The sequence below is a fragment of the Staurois parvus genome, unplaced genomic scaffold (assembly GCF_062004578.1).
Source record: "Staurois parvus isolate SC_StPar_1 unplaced genomic scaffold, SC_StPar_1.0 ptg000682l, whole genome shotgun sequence".
Classification (NCBI taxonomy): Eukaryota; Metazoa; Chordata; class Amphibia; order Anura; family Ranidae; genus Staurois; species Staurois parvus.
The window spans coordinates 7,132,721-7,150,129 of NW_028318478.1; the positions used below are offsets into that span (position 1 = coordinate 7,132,721).

Below are 17,409 nucleotides of genomic sequence, written 5' to 3' on the forward strand. Positions count from 1 at the left end.
AGGGGGGCGGTCCGCCAGTTCTGCAGGGTGAAGTAAGAAGAGATCGGATGCTGTGTTCGGAGATTGGAGGCAGACCCCGCTAAACCTGCTGCAGGGATGTGCCCGGAGGAGGCGGCGGGTGAATGACACAGGTGAGGGAACCCCGGCCGGGGAAGGATCGCATGGAGTGTGCATTGTGTGCGATGTGCCTGCACTGCAGAGATGGGGGACAGCGATCGGTGCCTGTGTCCCTGCACGGTCACTCCGCATTGTCTCCTCACCTTGAATGGATGGAGCGGGCTGCCAGTGTGCACTGCAGTGCCGGGGCGGCCCCGTCTAGGTGTCTGACCTCCCCGATGGACGGAGCCCGGTCCCCTCCACACCGAGCGGGGGGATCAGTATCACCCTCTGTGTGTGTATGGAGGAGACCTGAGCATGGACCCGATCATCATCACACCATCATCATCCCCATTATTATCACCCCCACTATTATCACCCCCCTGTGTCTGCATGGAGGAGGCTGTAATGGACCAGTGTCCATGGACCATGTCATGATCACAACCACCATCACCCCCAATGTTATTATTATCACTCCTCTGTGTCTGCATGGAGGAGGCTGTCTGATGGATCAGTGTCCATGGAACATGTCATGATCACAACCACCATCACCCCCAATATTATTGTTATCATCCCCCTGTGTCTGCATGGAGGAGGCTGTCTGTGATGGATCAGTGTCCATGGAACATGTCCTGATCACAACCACCATCACCCCCAATATTATTGTTATCATCCCCCTGTGGCTGCATGGAGGAGGCTGTCTGATGGATCAGTGTCCATGGACCATGTCATGATCACAACCACCATCACCCCCAATGTTATTGTCATCCCCCTGTGTCTGCATGGAGGAGGCTGTCTGTGATGGACCAGTGTCCATGGACCATATTATGATCACAACCACCATCACCCCCAATATTATAATCACCCCCTGTGTCTGAATGGAGGAGGCTGTCTGATGGATCAGTGTCCATGGACCATGTCATGTTCACAACCACCATCACCCCCAATGTTATTGTCATCCCCCTATGTCTGCATGGAGGAGGCTGTCTGTGATGGATCAGTGTCCATGGACCATATCATGATCACAACTTCCATTACCCTCAATATTATAATCAAACCCCTGTGTCTGCATGGATGAGGCTGTCTGATGGATCAGTGTCCATGGACCATGTCATGATCACAACCACCATCACCCCCAGTATTATTATTATCATTCATAGGATTGTTATTGTTGTTATCATCATCATCATCCACCTGTCATAGTCCATACCTGCAGCTCTCAGGGTCATTGATGAGGGGATCACATCCTCTAATATCAGGGTGATTGCCCCATCCTTTCATCATATCAGGGTGACCACTGTGGGTGTCAAATCAGGGCCATCCATGTGACACAGCGGGTGTCATTGCCTGTCAGTGCTGATCACAGTTGTCACTGTCGGGATTGTCATGGTAGACACTTGTTTTTGCACTGCCACCATTGCTGCTGTCATGTACAGTTACCGTCATGGACATCACTGTGTGCCGCGTGGGTGTCATTACAAGGGGACCCCTGTGGGCTTCATCACAACTTCATTGTAAATGGGAGTCACATTGTAATGTCACCTCGGAATGGCCCCTGTCATTGTCACCGGCAGTCGTGGTGTCATGGTGTGCACAGTCACAGGACATGTCATTGTGGAAGTTGGCACTGTTATCCCGGTGTGGTGAGACGTCCTGGCCATGGGAATGGTGGAGTCCATCAGTTTAAGGCCTCATTCACACAGCCATTAAAAAAAACACAATTGCAAGCAGGCTTTTATATTATTATTATTACTGTTGTTATTATTATTATTAACATCAACATCCACCTGTCATAGTTCATACCTGCAACTCTCAGGGTCATTAATGCGGTGATCACAACCACTAATAGGGTGTCTTCCTCATCCATTCATCATATCAGGGTGACCATTGTGAGCGTCATATCAGGGCCATCCATGTGACACCGCAGCTATCATTGCCTGTCAGTGCTGATCACAGTTGTCACTGTCTGGATTGTCATGGTAGACACTTGTTTTTGCACTGCCACCATTGCTGCTGTCATGTACAGTTACCATCATGGACATCACTGTGTGCCGTGTGGGTGTAAATGGGGGTCACATTGTAATGTCACCTCGGGATGGCCCCTGTCATTGTCACCGGCAGTCGTGGTGTCATGGTGTGCACAGTCACAGGACATGTCATTGTGGAAGTTGGCACTGTCATCCCGGTGTGGTGAGACGTCCTGGCCATGGGAACGGCGGAGTCCATCAGTATAAGGCCTCATTCACACAGCCATTAAAAAAAACACAATTACAAGCAGTTTTTATATTATTATTATTACTGTTGTCATTAATTTGATTGTTACTGTTGTTATTATCATTATTGTTATTAATATCATCATCATCCACCTGCCATAGCCTTCACCTGCAGCTCTCAGGGTCATTGATGAGGTGATCACATCCACTAATACAGGGTGACTGCCCCATCCATTCATCATATCAGGGTGAACACTGTGGGTGTCATATCAGGGCCATCCATGTGACACAGCAGGTGTCATTGTTGTCACAGTCGGGATTGTCAGGATGGCCCCTGTCATTGTCATCGGCAGTCATGGTGCACAGTCACAGGACATGTCATTGTGGAAGTTGGCACTGTCATCCCAGAGTGGTGAGACATCCTGGCCATGGGACTGGTGGAGTCCATCAGTTTAAGGTCTCATTAACATGACTGTAAAAAACACAATTACAAGCAGTTTTTGTATTGTTATTATTGTTATTATTGTTAACATCATCATCATCCACCTTTCATAGTATGTTTCTGCTGCTCTCAGGGTCATTGATGAGGGGATCACATCCTCTAATATCAGGGTGATTGCCCCATCCTGTCATCATATCAGGGTGACCACTGTGGGTGTCATATCAGGGCCATCCATGTGACACAGCGGGTGTCATTGCCTGTCAGTGCTGATCACAGTTGTCACTGTCAGGATTGTCATGGTAGACACTTGTTTTTGCACTGCCTCCATTGCTGCTGTCATGTACAGTTACCGTCATGGACATCACTGTGTGCCGTGTGGGTGTCACTACAAGGGGACCCCTGTGGGCTTCATCCCAACATCATTGTAAATGGGGGTCACATTGTAATGTCACCTCGGGATGGCCCCTGTCATTGTCACCGGCAGTCGTGGTGTCATGGTGTGCACAGTCACAGGACATGTCATTGTGGAAGTTGGCACTGTCATCCCGGTGTGGTGAGACATCCTAGCCATGGGAACGGTGGAGTCTGTCGGTTTTATTGTAACATTGGACATCTTACACTGATAATACCGTGTAAATGTCATCATGCCTGGTGATCATGGGGTGCCATTTGTATTACTGTCAGTAGAATGTCAGTATTGAAGGCCAGATTTTGACTTTTAAACTGGCATTGGTTAGAACCGGATTGGCGGCTTTGGGAAATACCAGCATCCTTTAGGGTCACCATACACATTATATTCTGAATCTTTGTACAATCATCTTTAGACTTACAATGATGATATAATATGAAGACCTATGTATGCTACGCTAACATTCTGCATCCAGTCAGGCAGGCCCTTGCACTTCATAGTTGATGGTAGATCAAAAAGAGATTGTACAATCAGATTGTAACATGTGTGGTGAGCTTAGTCTTGATACTTAGGCTGCATTCAAATCTAAGCTTTCCATGAATGCACCACATTCTGCACATATTCACAAAATGCATGAAAACACTGAGATGTGCGACAACCAAAAACACGCAGTTAAAAAAAAGTAAAAAAAAGCTCAACACCCAAAGAGGTACATGAGCTTCTGCCACTTGTAGGGAAGCCAATTCAAACCAATGGGTTACCATATGCATCTAGCACGAAAACGCACGGAAATGCGCACAAATAACACATGCAAAACGCACGTTTAGATGTCAGTGCATCCTTAAAGAGGACCCCCCCCCCATGTTTTTTTCCCCCCATTCCTGTATTGTTGGGTTTCTTCAAAACACATACCCGCCCAAAAAGTCCTGTGTTGTCCTGTTGAGATTTGCTCTTCCTGCATAATCCTGCGCCACCAGTCAAGCTCACCATACACCAAGTTGTGTGATAGAAATCGGACTACTAATGAATGTGGAGTGAAGGAGTTGGGTATTGCGTAGTGGAGCACTTTATGGGCATTTTATGTGTATATATTTTTCAGCACGATGGACAATTTTATTATGTGATGAAAAATGTCAGTTTTGAGCATGTGAATAACAGGCACTAATTGAATGTTATGTTTGGGGTGTATAAATATACTGCACTGTATTTTTATTTAGCCATGCTTGTTACCATCTGGTTGCACAATCTCCTTTAGATCTACAAACGAGTGCAAGGGCTTCCCTGATTGGATATAAATAATTGGACAGATCTGGTAGGTGCTCATAATACGTAGTTTTGGTAGCTCTACTGTTGATTGTACAGGGATTGTATGATCAGATTGTTACGTGTATGGTGACCATTACTGATGGAAGCTTGCTGCTCTTTGGGGTTTCTGGATGACATGCGTCGGGCTCACCCTTTGGCAGCTCTGTGCCCCTGGTGATGTAACGTGGTATCCCAGGAGGCTGCAGAACCAAGTACATGTCATTCTTGGCTACGTGAGAATGGCAGTTGGGGACTGGGCAAAAAAAAAAAAAAAAAAGTAAGGGGAGGGGTGCAGGTTGGACAGAAACAAACTCCATTTTGGGAGTGGAGGTCTGCTTTAAGTAGATAGGGCCCAGAGTGTTCCTAGCATGGGAGTTCCGGAGATTTCTTATGGTCTGTATTACTTGTATGTCTATCCAGGTACACCTACCTCCATGTCATCACTTAGGCATGGTATATAGTACACTTGGTACTTGCTAGGCCAACGCCGGCACTATATTATCAGGTCATGGAGTACGACAAGTGCACACAGAATCTAGGATTTCATGGTAGCATGGATCGCTGTGCCTTACATGTGATATATGGTCTGGTGTATCCAACAAACACACTGGATTGGTATTATCCCTCAACAGTTGGTCAGATTCAGACCTACCCCCTGAAGATGACCAGACCCAGAGGTTCTGATCCCATTGGCACAGATTCAGCACAGTGAAACAAAAAACAAGAAGCGCACCAACCTTGCGCATTACCTCAGTAACAGAATTTATTAATTGAAGATAGGTACTCACAAACAGCGCATAAAATCAGGCATGTAGTCCTCAAAGGGACTTCAAAGATAAGAAGCCAGCGCGAATCCCATCATGGGGGTAGACACTCAGTATAGCTGACGCGTTTCGAAGGCTATGCCTTCTTCCTCAGAGCTCTGAGCTATACTGAGTGTCTACCCCCATGATGGGATTCGCGCTGGCTTCTTATCTTTGAAGTCCCTTTGAGGACTACATGCCTGATTTTATGCGCTGTTTGTGAGTACCTATCTTCAATTAATAAATTCTGTTACTGAGGTAATGCGCAAGGTTGGTGCGCTTCTTGTTTTTTGTTTCACTTTGCAGTATCGATCGGCCTTCCCCAGCCCTGTTTTGGAGCTGCACAACCTTGAAATATGCTGGTGGTCACTTGCTCTGGTGTTGGTTCCATCTATTTGCCACCGGTCTGGGCCCTAGAGCGCAGGAGAAATCGCAGATGACAGATTCAGCACACAAGGACTATGTAATAGTGCAAGGTACAAATCAGTTAATCAAAGGATTTGATTTTTAAAAGGAGAATGAATTAGATCAGTACATTTTCAGCAGATGTTTAATCTGCCTATGTTTTTCTTTCCCGGGTTCCTCCTTCCCTTCCACATCAATATGCCACTTTTTGTTTTCATGATAGACCTTATTTTGGACCCAGTGATGTCATCAGCACTGGGTCTCTGTGCTTCTCTAGGCAATGCAAGCAGATCATGGCTGAGACGGTGCTGTACATAGCTTTATGATAACATCTGAAAACAGAGCATTCCTCAGGAGCCCTCAGCTCTGATTCAGGTAGTCAGCTAGCTTTTGGGAGGAGTTATGAAAATATGAAAATGCCTTGATGGGTGGGTGTCAGTTCAGAGTGGACGTTCCCAGGCAGACTACATTTGCATGCAGACTGCACTAGGTAATGCTAAGCTTCCAAGACTTTAATGCCATTGATGGAAAGCGGTGGACCAAGGACGGTAAGGTTGGAGAAGAAAGGACTAGAAGATTCTGGATGACCTCCAGCCAGGAAATGGAGTGGGCTTTATCTGACGTGTTGCAGCTTCTGATGCACACTGAGAAGCTGACATTGTGCAGTGAAATGTTAGTAAGCCCTTTCAGTACAGAAGAAGAACATGTACAACTGTGCAAGAGTGAAGGGAAGGCTGGAGTCCCTTCCAGTGGCAATTCTTAGGGCTCATGTACACTGCAGCTGATAAACTCACGTTCAGGAGCTGTTCAGTGTTTTTTTCAGCAGCCCCTGAACTCTCCCTAATGTTTTCCTGTGTGTTCATGTACACTATGTCGTTTACAGGCATTTAAGTTTACAGTCGTCTTTTTGAACGCAGAAAACATGCGTTCAGTCGATTTTATCAGTGTTTCAAACGCAAACTGCTTGTAAACGTGTGTAAACGCAGCTAAACGTGGCAAATCGCGGCAGATCGAATATATAAGCGTTAGGGTTTGAAAAGGTTTTTTTAACTCTTCCAGTTCCCAATGCTGTCCAGAGCCTTTTTTTGCATCATGAAAAATGCCTGCAAAGCGTTTTCAAGGTACTCAAATGGACAAAACACTGAACACAGGATGTTCCTACCAAGCTTGTCACACATTGTAATGACCAATTCACACCTCAGACCTCCCCCACCCTTGGAAACAAAAGATATGTTAATGACCATTCACACCTCAATGTCCTCATGAAGACCCCCTATCAGGTGCCCTTAATGACTCCCTCCACCTATCCCACCCTTGGAAACAAAAGAAATGTTAATGAGCAACTCACACCGAATTATCTCAACGCATACTGCTGTCTCTGCTTCTACTCTCTGTATTTCTCTGAAACAGTCTGAAATAATTAATAATTTACCACTTTTCAGTGCATTCTGGGCATTTGGGGGGTTCTCCTGTGCTTATCTTTAAAAAACGCTTCTAAATGCAAACACGCATAAACGCGTTATGCAAACGCAGCTAAACAGATGTTTTTTAACCTACATTTTCCAGCAGTCAGTTTCCATCGTTCAGAAGTGTCCCGTGTACATGGGGCCTTAATGTATCTCCAGACTGGTAATATATCAAGTATCACATTATATGTGCCAGAATATTTTTGTTTTTAGCATTTTTAATACTTTTGCTATTTACATCACTCATATGTTAGTAAATACATGTTTATAGGGCCGGGCTTAGGCAGTGTTACATCTCATTTTCTAAACGCAATCAAGATGGTCCCCAGATGGTTCAGCATTGTTGTGTAGCGGCAGTGTTGTATGAGCAATAGTCTCCGCCGTATTCCTGAATAGATTTTATTTTTATTTCAGTTTTAAAAATAATTGTTTTATTTTTTTATTTTTTCCATATTTTTCACAAAAGGATATATTATTATTATTATTATTATTATTATTATTATTATCTTTCCTAAATCTATATGCAATTTGAAATGTAAGTTCACCTTCAGCAGGATTTTCCCAAACTCCCCCTATGTAATATCCGTGTGCTCTGAATAGTACATACCAATGTTCCTCATGTTTTAAATGGTGAACATCTCCCATTACACATGAAGTTGTTGGGGGGCTTCTCTACACAAATACTGACCCCTCAATCCCACTATGTCCTGTTGTTTTCTGGACATTGTAATTGTGTGCCCCATTATGTTCCTTTAGTCTAGGGGGCTTGTAATAGACAGAAATACTTAAAGCCCATCTCTGGGTGAAAGAAATAACAGTTTTTTCATGCAGTGGAGCTGTGCCGGCACTGCATGGGTTAAAGTGTTACTAAACCCACAACTGTACAATGAGGCCGGTTCACACCATAGATACGCAGTCCAGATGCGTTCCGGATGCGTGTTTATGGCGTGTTCCGGTGCATTTTTGATGCTTCCCCGTTAATTTTTCCCCTGTCTTTTTCTTCAATTTAAATAGAGACATGTGCTTTCCAGTGCGTTTTTGGTGCATTCCTGGTGTGTTTTACTGTGTTCCAGTAGAGCTCTGTGCAGGAAAAATGCAGCCTGTTCTACTTTTTTTTCTGCAACCGGAACACACTGGAACTGCAAACACATTGTGTAAAACGAATGTTTGATCCTGTCTTCTCTGATCCTTCCCTTCATCTACTGTCCCCAATCCATCTGCAGATAGATCAGAGCTTTGGGGGTAAGCTGCACATGCTCAGTTTGGTGTGCATTGCTAGAGAGTTTTTTTGTTCTTTGGGAGCGTGCATATGATCAGCTCAGGGCCAATCAGCGCTATCCAGACAGGGGGTCAGTGGTTATGCAGACTTATAGGACAATCAGGGGAGAATGAAAACTCTTGCTACAAGCTTTAACCAGTGCTCTGATGAACACTGATAGAAGTCACAAGACTGTTTTAACTGCTGATGAGAAAAGGTATTTAGCAGTTTTTATTTACTAACATAATTGCATTTCCATGTCCTGTGTACTGTGGGAGACCAGATATAGTAAATGCAGGGTCCTGGGTTTAGTAACACTTTAACTGCTCATTTTTGTCAAGGGGAAAATGACTGGTTTGGCACTCTGTCTTGATTTGTGCAGCATTCCTGACGTCATGAAGCTCAGAGCAGGCTTCATAAACCAGGAACAGTCCACCGCTGGACCGTGGGGGAGCACTGTTTTCCAGTAGAATGAAGGATCAGGAGAGTATAAGCTTTCTCATCACCCCTAGACAAAACGAATAGTTAACCCATGAAGTGCAGGCCCAGCCGACATGCCTGCATGGGAAAACGTCTTTTTTGCCTGGAGTTGGGCTATAAGCTGGCCACGTGAAGATTTCTCTCATTCAGCCTCCTGGGCAGAACAAGAGAAATCAATCTATTCCTCCAGCCACCTATCCATCTACAGGCCACCCCTAGCTCAAATTTCAGCAAATTCAGCAGAAATCGGCTGAAATATGATCCATGTATGGTTAAATATACTTTATTCCTCATTCTTCCCCGCCAGATGATCAGTCCTTCCTTTCTACATCAGTCATGCAGCTGGCTCCTCAACAAAGTCATCAAGTACAATGTGGGACCAGAGGTCCTGCTCTGTATATGAGAGTGTCGAGGACCTACATACATTCAACGGCTGGAGCAGGATGGAATAAGGTAAGTATTCCCTCGGTTATATCCTCCAAACAACTTTTGGGCCCTTAGAGTGCATTCACACCTAATGCTTTGGACACTGATTACATAAGAGAACCCCCCGCGGGGGTTCCCGGCAATTAGCTGTGGGGGGGGGGTTGCCCCATTGAAATCAATGGGAAGCTGCTGACTCCCATAGCTAATTGCGGCCACTCTCTACATTTGCAGGTGTGAATGAACCCTCACTACACAAAAAGGAGATTTTTATCCTTTGACTGGCATTTAGCTGATAATCTATGCTTGTTCCAGGTCAGGGACTCAAAGTGTTAAAGCCAAAGCATCAACATGACTGGTAGGCTTCATAAAAACGATAGAACTAGGGCTTGATGGGACGTGAGAACAGATATGGAATGATCTTGTTTCATTTTCCCCTGTGCTTCAGATATAATAAGCTGGGAAAGGGTGCAACGTGACGTGAACTGTTACTTGGGTCCGAAGATATGCTCATCAGGTATCACTGGACCACAGAATTTTGAATGCACTGGTGGAACCAGTATAGAACTTTGGATGTCCACATCAGACTCATAGGCTAAACATTGGAGAGCAGGCTTTTTGAAGTCTTTTATTAATGTCTTTCTTCATTGTACTGAACATATCACATAGGAAGTATATGGAAGACATGAAGGAACTTGAAAACAGGACTTGGAGTTCCACTCAAAAACGGAAGCGCCACTTACTTGACTCCCCCCCCTTTCACTGCCATATTTTGGGGGGGACCAGATGCCTTTTTGACAGGTATCCGCTCCCACTTCCGGCTCAGTTCGCCGTTCGGCCCCCTCCTCCTTCCCGCAGTCTCCTGGGAACTTGCAGGTCCCAAAAGACTGCTGGACCAGTCAGGAGGCGCAGTGCGACTCGCGCATGCACAGTGGGCACCTGGCTGTGAAGCCGCAAGCTGTCACAGCCTGGTGTTCACAGTTGAGATGCCGGCACCATGGAGGAGAGAAGGGGAGAAGGGACAGTGCAGGTGAGTACATCTCTGGACTCTGGGGCAGGTAAGTGTGTGTTTATTAAAAGTCAGCAGCTACAGGTATTTCTTCTTGCATCACCATGAGTTGTGTGGCTTAATGCAACCTAATATTACGCTGACATTTCAAGTTGCAGGGCGGGCAGTGTCCTTCCATTAGATCAATGGGCACCATCACCAAAAGAGTTCTTCGATTTTTTGTGATACTGGAAAAAATATTTCAAACAAACCTATTTCAGATTAAGACTGTAGCTGGCCATACACTAATGGAAATTTGTGAAACATTTTTCATTTTAAGAATGTTCGTTTGATTTACTGATTGTTACTGGGGTCAAATTTGTTTTTTTACTGCAGTGATGAGAACATTCAAAGGACCAGAATGGAACATTTTTTCTAAACAAATCAATTTTAACAGTGAATGTGTTTTTTGTTTAGGAAAGTCCATTCATTCTGAAACTAAATGTTAAAAGCCGACAAAATTGTGAAGTACTATTAAACAATTTTCACCAAGCCATCAAATGTACTGAGAATGTTCGTACGACTATTCATATGATGGTTTGTTCAAAAATCCCTTTGAAAATCTACTAGTTTATGGCCAGCTTTACTCAACAAGTATTTGGAGTTTCTAATTGGTCATTTTATGAGTTTCTTGCAGTTTCCTGAATTAAAAGGAACATCTATTAAAAATGATGCTACTTGATGCAACCAAAGCCCCATCTAGTGCTGAAGCTGCTATTGCCTGACTCATTTAGAACACACCGCTTCAGCAAGAGACATTGGGGTTGATTTATTAAAGGCAAATAGCCTCTAAGGCAGCGGTTCTCAACCTGGGGGTCGCGACCCCTTTGGGGGTCGAACGACCATTTTCCAGGGGTCGCCTAAGACCATCGGAAAACACATATTTCCGATGGTCTTAGGAACCGAGACACCGCTCCTGTCTCCGGCGATGTGTGGGCGGGATATGCTGCCCCTGTCACCGCCTCCTCGCCGCTGATTGGCCACCGGAACTGTAGCTCAGAGAGGCACACAGGCGGCCAATCACCGGCGAGGAGGTGGAGCTCGGAGAGGAGGAGCCGAGCGGCAGCGCGCGGAGATGAAAGAAGATCGAGGGAGCTGCAGGAGCGAGTGAAGAGAGAGGCCAGAGAAGGAAGACAGCTGACAGGTAAGTGCAAACTTTGCTGCTGCAGGCTGTAGATGGGAGAGGGAGAGAGCGAGCCCAGGCTGGAGCTGGAGTCAGCAAGGTAAGTATCATTGGTGTCAGTGGGAGGGATAGTGCCCCATCATTTGTGTCACTAATACCAACGATGGGGCACTATTCCTCCCCCCACTGACACCAACGATGGGGCACTATTCCTCCCCTCACTGACACCAACGATGGGGCACTATTCCTCCCCCCACTGACACCAACGATGGGGCACTATTCCTCCCCCCACTGACACCAACGATGGGGCACTATTCCTCCCCCCACTGACACCAACGATCGGGCACTATTCCTCCCCCCACTGACACCAACGATGGGGCACTATTCCTCCCCTCACTGACACCAACGATGGGGCACTATTCCTCCCCCCACTGACACCAACGATGGGGCACTATTCCTCCCCTCACTGACACCAACGATGGGGCACTATTCCTCCCCTCACTGACACCAACGATGGGGCACTATTCCTCCCCCCACTGACACCAACGATGGGGCACTATTCCTCCCCCCACTGACACCAACGATGGGGCACTATTCCTCCCAATGACACCCACAATGGGGCACTATTCCTCCCCCTGGCACCCACAATGGGGCACTATTCCTCCCACTGACACCCACAATGGGGCACTATTCCTCCCACTGACACCAATGATGGGGCACTATTCCTCCCACTGACGCCAATGATTGGGCACTATTCCTCCCCCCACTGACACCAACAATGGGGCACTATTCCTCCCCCCACTGACACCAACGATGGGGCACTATTCCTCCCACTGACACCAACGATGGGGCACTATTCCTCCCAATGACACCCACGATGGGGCACTATTCCTCCCCCTGGCACCCACAATGGGGCACTATTCCTCCCACTGACCCCCACAATGGGGCACTATTCCTCCCACTGACACCAACGATGGGGCACTATTCCTCCCACTGATACCAATGATGGGGCACTATTCCTCCCACTGACACCAATGATGGGGCACTATTCCTCCCACTGACGCCAATGATTGTACACTATTCCTCCCACTGACACCAATGATGGAGCACTATTCCTCCCACTGATACCAATGATGGGGCACTATTCCTCCCACTGACACCAATGATGGGGCACTATTCCTCCCACTGATACCAATGATGGGGCACTATTCCTCCCACTGACACCAATGATGGGGCACTATTCCTCCCACTGATACCAATGATGGGGCACTATTCCCCCCACTGATACCAATGATGGGGCACTATTCCCCCCACTGATACCAATGATGGGGCACTATTCCTCCCACTGACACCAACGATGGGACACTATTCCCCCCACTGATACCAATGATGGGGCACTATTCCCCCCACTGATACCAATGATGGGGCACTATTCCTCCCACTGATACCAATGATGGGACGCTATTCCTCCCACTGACACCAATGATGGGGCGCTATTCCTCCCACTGACACCAACGATGGGACACTATTCATCCCACTGACATCAGTGATGGGGCGCTAGTCCTCCCACTGCAAAATTACGGTTATGAAGCAGCAACGAAAATAATTTTATGGTTGGGGGTCACCACAACGTGAGGAACTGTATTAAGGGGTCGCGGCATTAGAAAGGTTGAGAACCACTGCTCTAAGGGAATGTTCACTTTTTTTAAGCTCAGTAAATGTGTTGAAGATCTTCTGACTTCTATCGTCCAATAAATTTTTTTATTTTCCTGGCACTCAATTGGGTATTTTGTAAAGTGAATTTTCACAGCTTTCAATAAGCTATAGGAAAATTCCCTTGCAAATGAGCAGCTTATTTGCCTTTAGTAAATCAACTCCATCGTAATATACCTATCCTTGAATTAGCATTTTTTCTGGAAGCCAAGCGATTGTATTCTCAGGCCCCGGACGGGAGCCTTGCCTGGTAACAACCACCTTGAGATGCTCTCTTTAATTTTCTGTTAAGGAAAAAATATTTCAATACAATTCAACCATATCTATCTGTCTGTCTGTCTATCTAGTGATGATGATCACTGATGATCAGTGTAGCCCCAGCAGTACCACCTGTCAGTGTCCATCAGTGCCAGCTGTCAGTGCTCATCAGTGCCACGTGCCAGTGCCCATCAGTGCCACATCAATGCCACATATTAGTGCCTACCAGTGCACATCAATGCCACATATCAGTGCCCATCTGAGCTGCCTTTCAGTGTCACCCATCAGTGCCATTCAGTGCCACCTATCAATGCCAATCAGTGCCACCTATCAGTGCTGCCAATCAGTGTCGCCTCTCAGTGTGCATCAGTGCCGCCTATCAGTGCTGCCCATCAGTGTCAGTCGGTGCCGCCTAACAGTGCCAGTCAGTGCCACCTAACAGTGCCAGTCAGTTCCGCCTATCAGTGCCAGTCAGTGCCGCCTATCAGTGCCATATATCAGTGCTGCCTTTCAGTGCCCATCAGTGCCACCTACCAGTGCCTCCTCATCAGTGCCCATCAGTGCCACCTATCAGTGTCCATCAGTGCAGCCTATCAGTGCCCATCACTGCAGCCTCATTAACGCACATCAGTGAAGAAGAAAAATCACTTGCCCTGTAGGCTTGTGGTTAAAGTGGAACTAAACTCCCCAGTATACTCACTTCCACTTTCCTGGAATACAGTGGTTACATCCCTCTTCAGCCCCCTTCATCTTCTCCCTGGGAACCGGGTTTTCAGCCTCTCAATTGGCCAGCGGGGGATGTCCAGGGAGCCATTAATTCCGGTACAGCCAAAGTTTTCCAGGAATGCACGCTGAACTGCGAATGTGCAGCTCAGTGTCATTCAGTAGAAAACTGCGAGAAGGCAGGTAAGTTTGTCTGAAAGTTAGGTTTAGTTCCATTTTAACTGAAGAAGCTGTTCAGCAAAGGCATCAGTTAAAGGGTTGAGACAAATCAATTGACACTGACAGGGGCACTTACAGTGGTCTGCTTTTATTCATTTCTGTAAAATGTTTATCCCAAGGAAGGAAATATAAAACTATTTCTGTAACTGCTTAATAAATGTTAGCTGGAGTTTAATTTGTTAGTCGCTTATGTAAAGTCCATCTGGATCTACTAGTCCATCTAACACTACCCTCTCCACTGATTGACAATGGTGTTGTTCGATGGTGGCTAGGTTGCTCCTCCATAGATACAGTGGAGGAGTGAATGTAGCCACCCTATGACTGGTATTGTTACTTGCTTAGACTGCCACCTTAAGCTGTTACTGGCGGATAACCAGGTTAAAAAAAATAAATAAATAAAACCATGGAAAAAGAAGAAAACTAATATATCAACCACATTCAATGATTGGTAAGCTACAATATATTACATTTTTGTTTTTGAGTTTAGTTTGCTTTAACTTCAGAATTCCTTTAAATAAGGCCTGCCGTCTGGTAAGACGTTTTAGTTCCTATTTATGAAAATGTCTCCCAGAAGACAAATCAGTGTTAGTCAATGGTAAGAATATTTATTTTTATTTTCAAATATGCACTTCAAAAAGAACTGTTGGAGAGCTGGATTGTGGTCCTGTTGAAATTTTTTGGAATATAGTTGGTTGATGGGGCAACACAGAAGTTCTTTCAGATATTCTCAGAAATGAGACCATTAGCATCTCTGTTAGTAATTATAAAAGAATATCAGTTTATAAATATTTGAGATCTCTGGCACAGTGCTTGGTGTCCATTGTTGAGATTCTTTTGTGTCGTCTGTTTGCGTTCTTCTGAATACTGATTCGGGTCATTAAATGTCCTTCACTAGTGATAAATGTAAATGCGTTGCATTGGACACAGCTGTAGCCGAGCCTTAAGGGAACTTGTTGACTGCCCTATGATCATCATTGCTACAAACGACTTTATCTTCAGAGGGATTGAGACTTCTTTACCTCTGTGATCATCTCTTTCTTGATGCTCGCAGGAATAAAACATCATCTGCATAAATTCCAATGAGGGTCTTTGGTTCCTCTCCTAAAGCCTAGTACACATCATTAGAAAATCAGATGAAGATATCTGTATTCGGAACAATTGTTTGATTTCCTGTTAGCTAGTATACAGCTTTTGAGAGACCATGTGGACCTTTCAGATGAAAATTTCCAAAGGGATATGCTGGAAAAATTTTCTCGTTAGTTACCAGAACAAACGATTTACATTTAGTTAGTACAGTATTTGTCCTTAAAGAAACTGAATGAGCAAGACCACGTATGATTGTAACAGAGTACGACCCAGAAGAAGATGGCATTAAAAATTATTTTTGTAAACACAATCTTTTTTTTAAGGAGCTATAAACTGAAAGTTCTTTTAAGTGAATAGCAATATAAAGTTTACCAGTATTGAGAATATTCTTGGGACAACAAATAAAGGGTTATGATTATTAGTGATTCTTCTTCTTATTATTATAAATAATAGTTATTAAAATATGATTATTATTTTATTTTTGTTATTAATAATAATAATAATAATAATAATAATAATAATAATAATAATATTATTAAGGATCACTAATAATCATAACCCTTTATTTGTTGTCCCAGAGATAATCTGAATACTATTGGGGCATTAGGTAAGTTCTAGAGGGGCTGCTGCGCACAGAAGGTTTTTTTTACCTTCATGCATAGAATGAGCCTTTACAACCTCTTTCAATAAAATCTACCGTATTTTCCGGCGTATAAGGCGACTGGGTGTATAAGACGACCCCCTAATTTTCCAGTTAAAACATAGGTTTTGGGTTATACTCGCAGTATAAGACTACCCCCCTTCCGAGGCAATAAAATTTAAAAACATCAGATTTTTTAATTGAAATGGTTATGACTTACCGGTACTTAAAATCCTTCAAAATCCTCATGTTCATCCTCTGACATCATAAGTTCATCAATGACATCTTGTGATACATTTGTAAGACAGTCATCATATGGATCAAATTCCAAATCAGATGGTTACCGCTGGATGTGTGGTAATACGGTAGCTTCGGCTACATACAGTATACAGTATATATACAGCCCGCTGGATGTGCAGTAATGTACATACAGTATACCGCGCTGAGCCAAGCTGGCTCTGTCAGCCCACTGGATGTGCGGTATATACAGTATACTGAGCCAAGCTGTTTCAAAACATACCGGTACATCCCTACGGTAATCAGACCGCTGAATGTGTGTATGTACAGTAGCTGAGGCTACATACAGTATACACTGGGCCAATCACAGCGAGCAATGTATTCTACTATTGAATACAAAGCCTGCTCAGATTGGCTGAGGTTGTGACATCATCCTTCCACCTCTCTGACTCAGCCAATCCAAGCAGGCTTTGTATTCATTAGTAGAATACATCGCTCGCTGTGATTGGCCCAATGTATACTGTATGTAGCTGCAGCTACAGTACATACACACATCCAGCGGGCTGATTACAGTAGGGACGTACCGGCACATCCAGCGGGCTGACAGATTAATCTGTCATATGGACATTTGTTTTGAGCCAGCTTGGCTCAGCACGGTATACTGTATGTACATTACTGCACATCCAGCCAGCTTGACCCAAACAAACTCAAGTTTCACATTTTATACCCCGCGTATAAGACGACCCCCAATTTTTGGGGTATATTTTTAAGTATAAAAAGTAGTCTTATACGCCAGAAAATACTGTAATTAGATAGAAATTTTGATCCTATAAAATACAAAAAGAGGAAATAAATCATGGGAACAATAATAATAATATTTAGTTATTAAAAATATGATTATTTTATTTTTGTTATTATTATTATTGTTATTATTATTGTTACCATGATTTATTTCCTTTTTTTTTATTTTATAGGATCAAAATTTCTATCTAATTAGATTTTATTGAAAGAGGTTGTAAAGGCTCATTCTGTGCATGAAGGTAAAAAACCTTCTGTGCGTAG

The 17,409-nt window shown here is 44.6% G+C and overlaps 1 protein-coding gene across 2 annotated transcripts in view; it reads left to right on the top strand.

The window, feature by feature from the left end:
* Positions 1-17,409, top strand: part of OTUD7A (OTU deubiquitinase 7A) — a 336,988-nt gene continuing 319,579 nt past the window's right edge. The window contains exon 1 of one of the 2 annotated variants that reach the window (XM_089652433.1): positions 1-131. The gene's annotated coding sequence lies outside the window, so the exon portion shown is untranslated. The remainder of the gene's footprint in view (positions 132-17,409) is intronic. The other variant, XM_089652435.1, reaches the window with a different exon arrangement.